The 13,010-nt window shown below is 36.5% G+C and overlaps 1 protein-coding gene and 1 long non-coding RNA gene across 2 annotated transcripts in view; both read left to right on the top strand.

Moving 5' to 3' along the window:
• The window catches only part of LOC127872340 (myosin-4-like), a 360,094-nt gene that overhangs the window by 196,405 nt on the left and 150,679 nt on the right, over positions 1 to 13,010 (top strand). The gene's annotated exons all lie outside the window — the stretch shown is intronic.
• LOC127874792 (uncharacterized) lies at positions 7,892 to 11,283 on the top strand. The gene is made up of 3 exons (XR_008047093.1): positions 7,892 to 8,041; positions 9,087 to 9,162; positions 11,171 to 11,283. It is a non-coding gene; the product is annotated as an uncharacterized LOC127874792 (long non-coding RNA).

Here is a 13,010-nt window from a genome sequence, read left to right as displayed (position 1 = left end):
CAAGGTGAAGGTCACACATAGGTAAAGCGTCTTTATATGGTACAATGTTTCCATCCAGTTCGTGTCCAGAACATAATGTTTGTCATTATTAGTGAATTTCATTTAACTTGCACAAACATTCGGCACCATTATTCAATGTGTCTTGCTTAAAGGGTTTCTGCCTCCAAGGTAAAGGTCACACTTATATGTCAAATGTCCATAATGTTCTACACTTATTTATGTCAAGAGCATAATTTTGTTATTTTTAGCTTTTGTCAGTCGTGCGTCGTCCATCATCACATTTTGCCTTGTGAACACTCTAGAGGCCACATTTATTGTCTGATCTTCATGAAATTTGGTCAGAACATTTTGTCCCATTGATACCTCGACTGAGTTTTAAACTGGTCTTTGCTGGGTCAAAAACTAGGTCACTAGGTCAAAAAAAAAGAAAACCTTGTGAACACTGTAGAAGTCACATTTGATGCCCAATCTTCATGTAACTTTGTCAAAATGTTTGTCTAAATATATGTTGTTGAGTTCAAAAATGGTTCCGGCCCATTAAAAAAAACATGGCTGCCAGGGGGCAGGGCATATTCTAATATGGCTATAGAGAAACCTTATGAACACTCTAAAGTCACAATTTTTTGCCCAATCATCATGAAACTTGATCAAAACTGTTTGCATTGATATCTCGGACGAGTTCGAAAATGGTCCAGATCGGTGAAAAAACATGGCCCGCCAGGGGGCGGGGCAGTTTTCCTTATATGGCTATGGTAAAACCCTTGTTAAACACTCTAGAGGGCCACATTTATTGTCCAATCTTCATGAAATTTGGTCAGAAGATTGGTCTGTATAATATCTTGGATGAGTTTGAAAATGGTTTGACTTACGTTTGCCTGAAAAACATGGCAGGGCTGCAAGGGGCGGGGCATTTTTCCTTATATGCCATATATGGCTATAGTAAAACCTTGTAAACACTATAGAAGCCACATTTATTGTCCATTCTTAATGAAATTTGGTCAGAAGATTGGTCGCAATGATATCTTGAATGTGTTCAAAAATCGTTAAGTTGGCTTGAAAACATGGTTGCCAAGGGGCGGGCATTTTTCCTAATATGGCTATAGTAAAATCTTGTTAACACTCTAGAGGCCACATTTATTGTCCGATCTTCATGAAACTTGGTCAGAAGATTCATCCCAATAATAGCTTGGACGAGTTCAAAAATGATGCAGATTGGTTGAAAAACATGGCCGCAAGGGGGGCGGGGCATTTGTCCTTATATGGCTATAGTAAAACCTTGTTAACATTCTAGAGGCCACATTTATTTTCCGATCTTCATGAAACTTGTTCAGAAGATTTGTCCTAATGATATCTTGGATGAGTTCGAAAATGGTTTGGCGGTTGCTTAAAAAATGGCTGGCCACCAGGGCGGGGCATTTTTCCTAATATGGCTATATATCATGCTGTAGAAAAACCTTGTTAACACTCTAGAGGCCACATTTATTGTCCGATCATCATGAAACTTGGTCAAATGATTTGTCCCAATGATATCTTGGATGAGTTTGAAAATGGTTCCGGTTGGTGGAAAAACATGGCCGCCAAGGGGGCGTGGCATTTTTCCTTATATAGCTATAGTTAAACATTGTTAACACTCTAGAAGCCATATTTATTGTACGATCATCATAAAAATTTGTCAGAAGTTTTGTCCCAATGATATTCTGGACAAGTTCAAAAATGGTTCCAGTTGCTTGAAAAACATGGTCACCAGGTGGGGGGGGCATTTTTCCTTATATGGACTTATGAATCTTCATGAAATTTTGTCCGTATATTTGTTTAAATGATATCTTGGATGTGTATGAAAATGGTTCTGGTCTGTTGAAAAACGAGGCAGCCAGGGTGTTCACTAGTCATGAAAGTTGGTAAGAACATTTTGTTCTAATGACATCTTGGGCTGCACAGAACAGGTCAGTTCCTTTGAATCTCAGGTGAGCGACTTTGGGCCTTTCAGGCCCTCTTGTTTAAGCAAATTTAATTAAACTTGGTACAAATTTTTCCCATCATTAGAAGAGGTGTCCGCATATAAAGCCAGGGTCCCTACCTCCAAGGTCAAGGTCACAAAGGGCGAATGTCTATACATTGTACAATTTTTAGCTCACCCTGAGCACAAGGAGCTTTGTGAGTCGCTTTTTGTCCGTTGTGCGTTGTGCGGCGTCAACATCTGCCTTGTAAATCTTTAGAGGCCACATTTATTGTCCAATCTTCATGAAATTGGTCAGAAGATTGGCCCAATGATATCTTCGATGAGTTTGAAAATGGTAATGTTTGCTTGAAAAACATGGCTGCCAAGGGGCGGGGCATTTTTCCTTATATGGCTATATATGGCTAAAGTAAAATCTTGTTAACTTTCTAGAGGCCACATTTATTGTCCAATCTTCATGAAACTTGGTCAGAAGATTCATCCCAATAATATCTTGGACGAGTTCGAAAATGATGCCGGTTGGTTGAAAAACATGGCCGCAAAGGGGCGGAGCATTTTTCCTTAAATGGCAATAGTAAAGCCTTGTTAAAACGCTAGAGGCCACATTTATTGTCCAATCTTCATGAAATTTAATCAGAAGATTGGTTTTCAATGATATCTTGGATGAGTTTGAAAATGGCAACGTTTGCTTGAAAACATGGATGCCAAGGGGCGGGGCATTTTTCCTTATGGGCTATATATGGCTATAGTAAAATCTTGTTACTCTCTAGAGGCCACAATTTATTTTCCGATCTTCATGAAACTTGGTCAGGAGATTTGTCCCAATAATATCTTGTTATCTCAGGTGAGCGACTTTGGCCTTTCAGGCCCTCTTGTTTGTTTAGAGTTATCACCCGTCTTGGTCGCGTTTTTTATAGCTTTTCCGACTGTGTCGGCAACTGAACATACAGCATCGTTTAGATCTTTTCTATAATGTCTTTCTTAACATTCAACTTCAGCTAACTTTGGCAAACAATATGTTAAAAGCGTGTTTTTGCACGCTTTGCAGTTTTTAGGACTCTCTCTGGGCGCTGCCATTGTTTTTTGACAGATAGACTGTGCACGCCGCTTTTATTGGAAAAAATAGCTTTGCAAAACAAACCCGATAACCATTCAATATAAGCACCGAAAAGATCTTTATTACGCAAAAAGAACTCAATAAAAATTGATACGAACCGATGTAAAAATAATATTCGTAACTTGAACTTGTAATTCTTAATGGTACGCCAAGATTTTAAAATAAATACGTAACGGACTTGAAAATAATTCGTAATTACGAAAATACGACCCTTATCTGGAGTTCTGAAATATGAGTTTTAGATCCGATTCCAACACTTTTTATAATGACTTGCACTGAATTGTAATGACCTGTATTGGGTTGTTTTGTCCTGAATCAAATTATTCGATGCCAAGGCCCTGTTGGCGGAGAATATGTCTGCAACTGTGAAGTTCTTGTTTTATTTTCAAAACAACCTGTGGCTCTCAAAAGGAAAATTTTTAGCTGATAATCAACAGAAAAGATATTATAAGGTATAGATCAATATGAATTTCATTTATATGGTGAACCATCATATATTCGCATCCAAAGCTGATTGAATAAAGCGTTTGTGATTATAAAAAAGTGGGTATTGGAATGAATTTAATGAAAACATCTAAATGCTAGGGGAGAAATCCGTTTCAGGAAACTTGTATTTTGCTAGGGGAAACAGCCTGTGTTCGGCTGTAAAAAAATTGGGGGAAAATTCACTGATATAAAATTAAGAAACTCCCAAAACATTATCAGGAGAGAACACCTTATTATCAACAAAAAATCCCTTATTTAAGGCAAATGACCATTTGCCTAACAGAAAAATAAAAAACAGAACATTAAAACATAAACACAAAATGTGACTAAATCTGGCAGTGATTTTTTTGCTTTATTATACCCCCAAAAACAAAGTTTAGGGGGTATATAGGAGTGAGCTTGTCGGTTGGTCGGTCTGTCTGTCTTTCGATCCATCCGTTATTAGTGTCCGCTCTCCAATTCAAGTTGTTTTCATCCGATGTTCACCAAACTTGGTCAGATGTTGTATCAAGATGATGTCTAGGTCAAGTTTGAATATGGGTCATGCCGGGTCAAAAACAAGGTCACGGGGTCACTTAGTGTGTTTTAAAAACATTTAGCATGGAGTCCGCTCTCTAATTCAAGTAGTTTCCATCCGAGCTTCACCAAACTTGGTCAGAAGTTGTATCTAGATGATCTTATGGCCATGTTCGAACATGGGCCATGCCAGATAAAAAAACTAGGTCATGGGAATATCAGTGGTAATTTTGAGCAAATAAATCACTGTCTGGGAACACGGTCTGACCTTGGAAAGGTCAATATAAAGCACTGGGAGGTTAAACAGATTTGAGAGATCCCAACCTTGGTCCAGCAATATACATGTAGTGAATGTACTAATTAGATATAAGAAAATGCACAAAAAAAGACAACATTGAAAACTCAATGTTTTTAGAAGCTTGGGTCACCGCCTTGGAAATGTCAAAGGGTCATGTACGCACTGCCGGTTTAAACCAGTTTTAACCGGTTTACAGGGATACCTAACCTCAGACTTGGTCCACAATTGACCATCGTACAAACATGTGTAAATAAACATTGACTTCATAGCATTCCTGTTCAAACAAGCAAATTCGTTGAATTGATATCCACCGCCAATATGCTTAAGGACACAAAAGTGTTTTATTTGACACTACAAAAGCATTTTTTTAAGATACAAAGGACCATAACTCTGTTATTAACAGATGTTGTACATTGCCATTTAGCGTGTATCATCCTCTTATCCATATATATACTCATACCAAGTTTCAAGGAAATCTGCCAAAGCACTTCCAAGATATGGCTCCAGACACAAAAGTGACGGACAGATGGAAAGACGGACGGACCAAAAGATGGAAGGATGGACGGACGGACAAGGCCAAAACAATATCCCTCCGCCTATAGCGGGGGAAAATTAAACAGAAATACGAGAGAATAATAATTTTATTGATTTAATTACACAATGGTTTCATGTGAAGCACCAGAACTGCAACTATTTAAGAAATGATGATTTGAAGTAAATACGAGTATGTACATAATTTAAGGCCAAGCTCAAGGCAGAATAATCGTCCAATTGTAAGGTTGTCCAACGAGAGCTGTGTTTGGTTCATTCACTTCTCTGTTATTGACACTGTTTGAGTACTCTATCGGCTACAGGTAGTTAGGGTGTAGGTCACGATTCAGCTTTTTTTTAGCTCACCTGAGCACAATGTGCTCATGGTGAGCTTTTGTGATCGCCTTTTGTCTGTAGTGCGTCGTCCATTGTGCGGCGTCAGCATTTGCCTTGTTAACACTCTAGAGGCCACATTTATTGTCCAATCTTCATGACATTTGGTCAGAAAATTGGTCTCAATAATATCTTGGATGAGTTCGAAAATGGTTACAATTGCTTGAAAAACAGGGCCGCCAAGGGGCGGGGCATTTTTCCTTATATGGCTATAGTAAAATCTTGTTTACACTCTAGAGGCCACATTTTATATAGTCAGAAGTCTGAACTTGGTCAGAAGATTCATCCCGATAATATCTTAGAAGAATAACAAAAAATAAGGCTGGTTGGTTGAAAAACATGGCTGCCAGGGGGCGGGGCATTTTTCCTTATATGGCTATAGTAAAACCTTGATAACACTCTAGAGGCCACATTTATTTTCTGATCTTCATGAAACTTGGTCAGAAGATTTGTCCCAATTATATCTTGTTATTTCAGGTGAGCAACTTTGGGCCTTTCAGGCACTCTTGTTTAAAAACATTGCATGTTCTGTGCATTTCCAAAAAGGAAAACCATTTTGTCATTTAATAAGACCCAGTTCATTCACTGCACAATTTATAAAGTTATGACTTCTTAAAGGGGGCAACATAAAAACAGCACCCTCCTATTTTGCTCTTGATCTTTTTTTACCTCAGATGTGGAAGGACCTCATAAACTTATTTTGAAAGTTTGCGTTTCCTTAAACTTACTCTATTTTTCACCATTTAAAAATTCAAGAACACATAATAAACTTAAAACAATGTTTGCCCACATGTTGGTCTGGCCCCGCAACAGTCCATATTCTTTCTCTCATACTGCTACCAATGTTCTGCCAAGAGTGCATTTTATGTATAATCATTTGATAGTTAACTATCTTAATACAAAATTTAAAACTCGTAATTATCTTTATGCAGGTAGGACTGCCTAAGGATGGATCAAACAATATTGGAGGTGCAATTTGCGGCATACCGAGGGACACTCAATTACCCCCATGGCAGGGCAGGACCCCCCCCCCCCTGGCCCCCAGTGAATGCCGACTTGTTCTCTTCTGCAATGAAGACTTGTAAGTATTCCACATTGTGAAAACTGGTTCATGGGTTTGTTTCTGGGGTTGAAATTATTGTTTGTGAAATTGTGAAGTAGCCTGCAATCAGCCGCTGTTTTATTAGGTGAAAATGCCCTGTATCTATGAACACTTTCAACACTCCTAAATCAACTGACCATATTTGGATCTTTAAAATTACCTACTTTTGCACTTTAATTAAGAATTATCAAATTCTTGGTATACCAAAATGGTGCATTTCATATGACACCAATACTGCTTGCTACAAAGCTTTCACAGTTGCATGGATTTTATCTTTAAACCTTTTCAAAGACCCACATCACTCAAATTCAGTTGATCTTGACATTGACCTATTTTTTGCACTAAGACTTCAAATGGGCAAATGAATTGATACTGATCCGGCTTCCACCAGGGGTGTCACCATTTATATTTATATTTTAATTTAGGGTCACTGTCACAAAACCCGAAATTTAATGTTAAAACCCTTTCATGCCTTAGAAATGTTTGTCATGCTTTAATAACCTTTTTGCGCTTTGGTCATTTTAAAAAACTTTCAAAAAAAATTTGTTTTAAATTAGTGCATGTTCAATGTCACAAGGCATTCAATTTTGCAATAGGTCAGCCCCTGTTTCAACATGGAATGTTGAGTTTCTCTGTGGACACTGATTTATCAGGAGCATGCTACTTAGATACTAAAGGCTTCAACTAGACTATTTAACTCTGAGAAAAGTGGAGCTTGCCATCTGCAGATGGCAATTGTATTATCCTACTAATGTAACCATTAGGAGAATTTTATAGAACCATAGTTTTTCATCTTTGCGTATGTTTTCTGCCATGTCTTAGAAGCTTTTCTTATTTCTTCTCAACGAAAATGCATACAGTCGGAAAGAAGAAAACTTTAAAACTTTTATACATATGAGTAGTGTTCTGAGAAAACTGGGCATAATGCATGTGCGTAAAGTGTCGACCCAGATTAGCCTGTGCAGTCCGTACAGGCTTATCAGGGACGACACTTTCCACTTATATTGGATTTTTGCTAAAAAGAGACTTCATTTAAACGAAAAATGTCATAAAATCAGAAAGTTTTGTCCCTGATTAGCCTGTGCGGATTGCACGGGCTAATCTGGGACAACACATTACGCACATGCATTACGCCCAGTTTTCTCAGAACAAGACACATATATACACATACTTCAAGAACAATCCCTGGGGGCTATACTGAGACTATATATCATGTCTTGATATGTATAAATATGATTAACAATGAAGACAGAGAAATATAATAAAGTTTGATGTTTTACATTTCAAATACCGGTAAAAAAACAACTGTATGATTATGTTTTGAAGATTATTTAATTGTACTATATCTATACAAGGAAATTGTTGCTACATGTAGTTGGACACGTAGATTGTTATAACTACTACTTTACCTTAAGTATTGCTGCTCATGCGAGTCAACGTTCCTGCATTACAGGTTTAGGGACGTCTTGGCATCTAAGTGCAGAATTGAAGCAAATGTGACATCAACCCTCTAGACCGATGAGAGAAACAACACTGAACTTAAATTTCGGATATAACCCTGAACAATTGTCATCAATCACATGACATGCTGCTCACCACTAGAGGAAGACCCCTATTGAATTTGGCTTTGATTCCTCTAAGGTAAAGGTCACATACATACTTCCTTTATGTGACAGCCTTGTTGAAGGGATATCTTAAGTTCTGTCTGTGACTCTTCCTCATATTTGGATTAGTTGTTGCTTACCACTAGAGGAAGACAGCTATTGATTTTGGCGTTAATATCTTGAAGGTCCATGTCACTAGGCCATATTATTAATTTTCTTTATTAGCAACCTTGTTCAAGTGATTTTTTCAGTTCTTTATGCCAAGACGAAGACTTCTATCCATTTTGGTGTTGATACTCCAAAGGTCAAGGTCACATCTTTACCCGGTATATGGTTTTGTTGTATGAAAATAGTGTCTGAGAGATATACTTAAGTACCTCTTGACACTTTCAACCTAAGTTGCCTGTAACTAACAGAACACAAGGTCAAGCTCACATTCTAACCTTTCTATTTCATGAAGTAATTTATCATCTGTCCTGGGAACACATAATATGATAATTGTATTTTCATGTTTTTTGCCAAGAAATTACTATTCAGGATCTTTTATTGTATGGTAGCATATGAACGTACTATTGTACTGTAAATATGCATTTAGGATGGCATGCATGTTTCACAAACATTTTTTATCTGTGATATGAGGCTACTTTGTGATTAAATTGCAATTGCTGCACAAACAGGACAAATAATGATGTCCCCCCTCCTTTTATATGTAGGAATACATTTTAAAAATACCATAAATTTCCTAATTTTACGTGTAATGGCTATACATTTTATAAAAAGCAATCCTTTATTGATGGACTCTTTCAAAAAATAAAAAAAATAATTCACAACATGGTCCTGGTAGAATTTCTTTTCTGAAAATAGTGCCATTTAAAGACATTAACTAAAGTGCACTTGCTCATACAGGTTTTCTCGTGCACATTTTATTCAAGAAGGTTTTACTAGAACTTTAATGTTCCACTGCACGCAAGAATTGTCATTATGAAATGACCCCTTTCCTATATATACATATCAGGGTTCATTTTACGAATGAATACTAAGTATTGTTAAATTATAATATTTATACATTAATTAATTTACAGTAACTGACCAGACACTAGAAGGTCCAGGTGCTGATAAACTACACAAGATCAAGTCCTGGTGTACTACACCCTACAGGTATTGGCTTGTGATAAAAGGAGTGGCATGGTTGTACTTTTATATAGGAGAAATATTGTGTATGACATGCATTAAGAAAAGAGATGAATTTTTATGCCTAAAGGCTGGCACATAATTTTTAGCTCGGCTGTTTTTGGAGAAAACCCGAGGTATTGTCATAGCAAGCTCTTCGTCCGCCGTCCGCGTCGTGCTGAAACCATTTTGCTCTAACATCAAAGTGCTTCCACCTACAACTTTGAAACTTCATATGTAGATGCATCTTGATGAGTTCTACACGCCACACCCATTTTTGGGTCACTAGGTCAAAGGTCAAGGTCACTGTGACGACAAAAAAAAATATTCTGACAAACTTTCATTTATTCAAAATTGCACCCACAGCCGAGCGTTGGCACCCGTTATGTGGTGCTCTTGTTTTAATCGTATGTTGGTCAGTACGTCTGTCCACAATTGTGTGTCTCGTTTATATCTTTACAACTTATGGATGGATTTTTAAATAACCTGGCACAAATGTGTAGCATAGTAAGAGGAAGTGTCACGTGCAAGACCCTGGTCCCTGTCTCAAAGTTCAAGGTCACACTTAGCTTTTTAAGGTCATATTTTAAGATTCTACATTGATTGGCCTGTTTGGTCGATATCTTTGTCATTAATGGATTTTAAAATGACATGGCACATATGTAAAGCACAGTATGAGGAAGTGACGCTTGAAAGACCTAGGTCCCTAGCTAAAATGTCAAAGTCACACTTAGACTTTCAAGCTTACCGGTATATTTCATGATTGTGCATTTATAGATGTGTCCAGTCCATATGTTTGTCATTAGTTGATGGTTTTTAAAATACCTTGGCACAAATATGTAGCACAGTAAGAGGGAATGTCGGGCTTAAGACCATCCTTATCTCAAAAATCAAGGTCACAATTAACCTTTTAAGGTATTATTTTAAGTGCATTGATAGGCGTGTCCTGTCCATATTTTTGTCATTAGTGGATGGATTTTAAAATAACATGGCACAAACGTTTAGCACAATATGACGAAGTGTCATGCGCAAGACCCAGTTCCCCAGGTCAAAGGTCAAGGTCACACTTATACTTTCAAGATCATATTTCATCATCGGCATTTAAAGGCGTGCTGGGTCAACATCTTTGTTATCAATGAATTGCTTTTAAAATAACTTGGTACAAATGTGTAGCACAGAAGACGAAGTGACACGCGCGGCTCAGGTCTCTTTATGGATTTTGCATTAAGAGGTGCAGCTGGTCTGTCGTGTGTTTGACCAAGGTCCCTATCCCAAATGTCAAAAACCCAGCGGGGGCATGTGTCATCCTCTGGAGTCAGTTCTTGTTTTGTCACAGAATACTAGTATTTTAAAAGAAAGTTCTTACGGACATAGAGATTACCATGTATTTAAGCTGGTATATGACTATCTATAATCTTATGGATATTGATGCAAATTGTCATTGATGACATGACTAGGTCATGGTCACGAAGAAGTGGGTGAACCTTGTTGCCTCTAAAGACATGGTTAAAGTAAAGTTGTGTTTGGACCACAACTTTGTCAAGCTTTATGTGATTGTAAAATAAATTGGCGCAATTGACCACTATGATGATATCGAGATGAGGATGTCGCATGAAGCAACCATTTTGTTTATTATTTTTTTAACAATTGTGTGTTTTAGTTTTATTTGGTTAATTGTACAAATATGAATAAGCATGACACGTTTTTATTGTATAATATATGTTATTAATTACCGGAGTCCCTTTAAAATTAATGTTTAATATGATTCTGTACACTTTCAAGTTTTGTTGGGATCAACTTTAGATTTATGGCCTCTTAATTGATGGTAATTGAGGAATTTTGTATGTACGGAGCCATCGCATAGAATTTTATTAATTCAATTAAATTTAATATCATCACACTGGTTGAGATTAAATGAATTTTTTCAGTTCATTGATTGTTTGTTTAAATAAGTTCCATGTGCTATAATTTACTTGACTTTAAATGTCTCTTTCAGTGTTTCTGGCGGCTGGTGGAGCGATTAAAGAAAAGCCATGCTAATGTTGCAATGATATGTATGCTAAACAAAATAAATAAATTAAAAAAAAATGTTTTAATTATTGTTGTTAAATATAATTTATCAAACTTCCTTAGATGCAAAAGCCAGTGTATCGGTTTGATTTCATGGCCACGGTATAATTTAAGTATATTAGCTTTAGAAATTTGGGCATTAAAATGGAAGTAAATATGACATTTACATCATTTGACAGTTAACTAACAATAAAAAACGCGTTATTTATTAAATTGAATTACAGGAATATTGCTAATTCTAATTGCATTGAATAATGAAACAATAGTGATGTTCCAACAACGCCAAACAGAGGGCTATGAACGACTTTATCAACATGATATCTCGTCTGAAGGATTTCGCTCCATGTTAATTATTAAAATGGTAATGGTGACTCATTTAAGGTTTTAACTTATATCACATTTATGAGCCCATTTTTGACAGGATGAGGGTATCACGTGATAGTCAAGATGGTGACGTCCATGCCGAGACAGTTATTTTTTGCCTTTTTATACCCTTATTACTTCTGTTTATTGTTTAAATGACGCTCACTTTCCAGACATATCAGTAAAATAGTGATTAGCGTTTATTTCGTATTTAAATTCGCTTTATATCTCGACTTTACTCCCCGCAAATTTTACTAGCGCAGCCCTAATTATGTCATCCCGCTAAGAAATTTCGCACCGAGTAAAGTCGAGATGTAGAGCGAATATTACTATGAAATATAAGCGATTAACTGTCTTCCTAATATGGCTGGAAAAGTGAGCGGAATAAAAAAATAAAACAAGTAATAAAGGGTGTTAAAAGACGAAAAATACCTGCCTCGTCATGGACGTCGCCATCTTGTTTGTCACGTGATTACCCCCTCTGGGGTACTACACCAGCCTTTTTCTCTGAATAATGGGTAACACGACTATATGTGTGCCTTACTATAACGCTGTACTTCTGAACAGAGGGAGAATATTGGCATTTCTTTGTGTCTTGACAATGTGATCCTTAAATCGTTAAAAAAATCAGTGATTGATAACAAATGTAAGCATTTAGTAGTATAAATTGTATACTTGTATAAAGAGTTATTGATGAAGTACTTTGACATGCTTGAATCTTGACATTGTGAAATGTGTTTTGTTAATATCCGCCCGGTTTCTGTCCAATTAGTGACCTTTTAATTAAAGCCAAACATGACCATCTAAGGCGACATATTTTAAGCCTTTCGGTGCTTTGATTACAAATCATGAAGCTGCTTCATTATTTCCACATTACAGTTAACATACACAACTACTTCACCCATTTGATAGACAATTTCGTTCATTGTAACTTATATCTTGCACAAGTTTAACATAAGACGGTATTTATATAACTCTTCATTATCTGGAACTGTATTTTCAAGCAATATCCGAATTTATTTTACCCGAATTTAGTATGTAAATATCAATATTATTAGCACCAAAAATAGGAAATATTATAACAAATTAATACAAAAAAAACACTATTTTTATGTTTGATAAGAGAGTGGTCTACAATATAAACCCAATACAAGTCATCGGTTTGCACAAAAAAGCGTAAGAAATCAAAATTTCATATATAAAGGTTATATTACACTGATTTATCACGCTATTGTAGAATAAGCGTGAACACAAAACTGCATTTTCTAAAACATTACAACAGATGCACGAGTGCTAAAGCCTATATTTAATATTTAATAATAGAAGGTTTCTTTATGCAGTTAAACATAGAAGATAATGCCTTATCTGTGTGTTCACGTGTGTTTGTTTAAATTGAATAAATC

This window comes from Dreissena polymorpha, chromosome 3, assembly GCF_020536995.1.
Source record: "Dreissena polymorpha isolate Duluth1 chromosome 3, UMN_Dpol_1.0, whole genome shotgun sequence".
In the NCBI taxonomy this organism is placed as follows: Eukaryota; Metazoa; Mollusca; class Bivalvia; order Myida; family Dreissenidae; genus Dreissena; species Dreissena polymorpha.
Note: the sequence above shows the minus strand (reverse complement) of the source record. Positions and strands in the feature narration are given on the sequence as shown.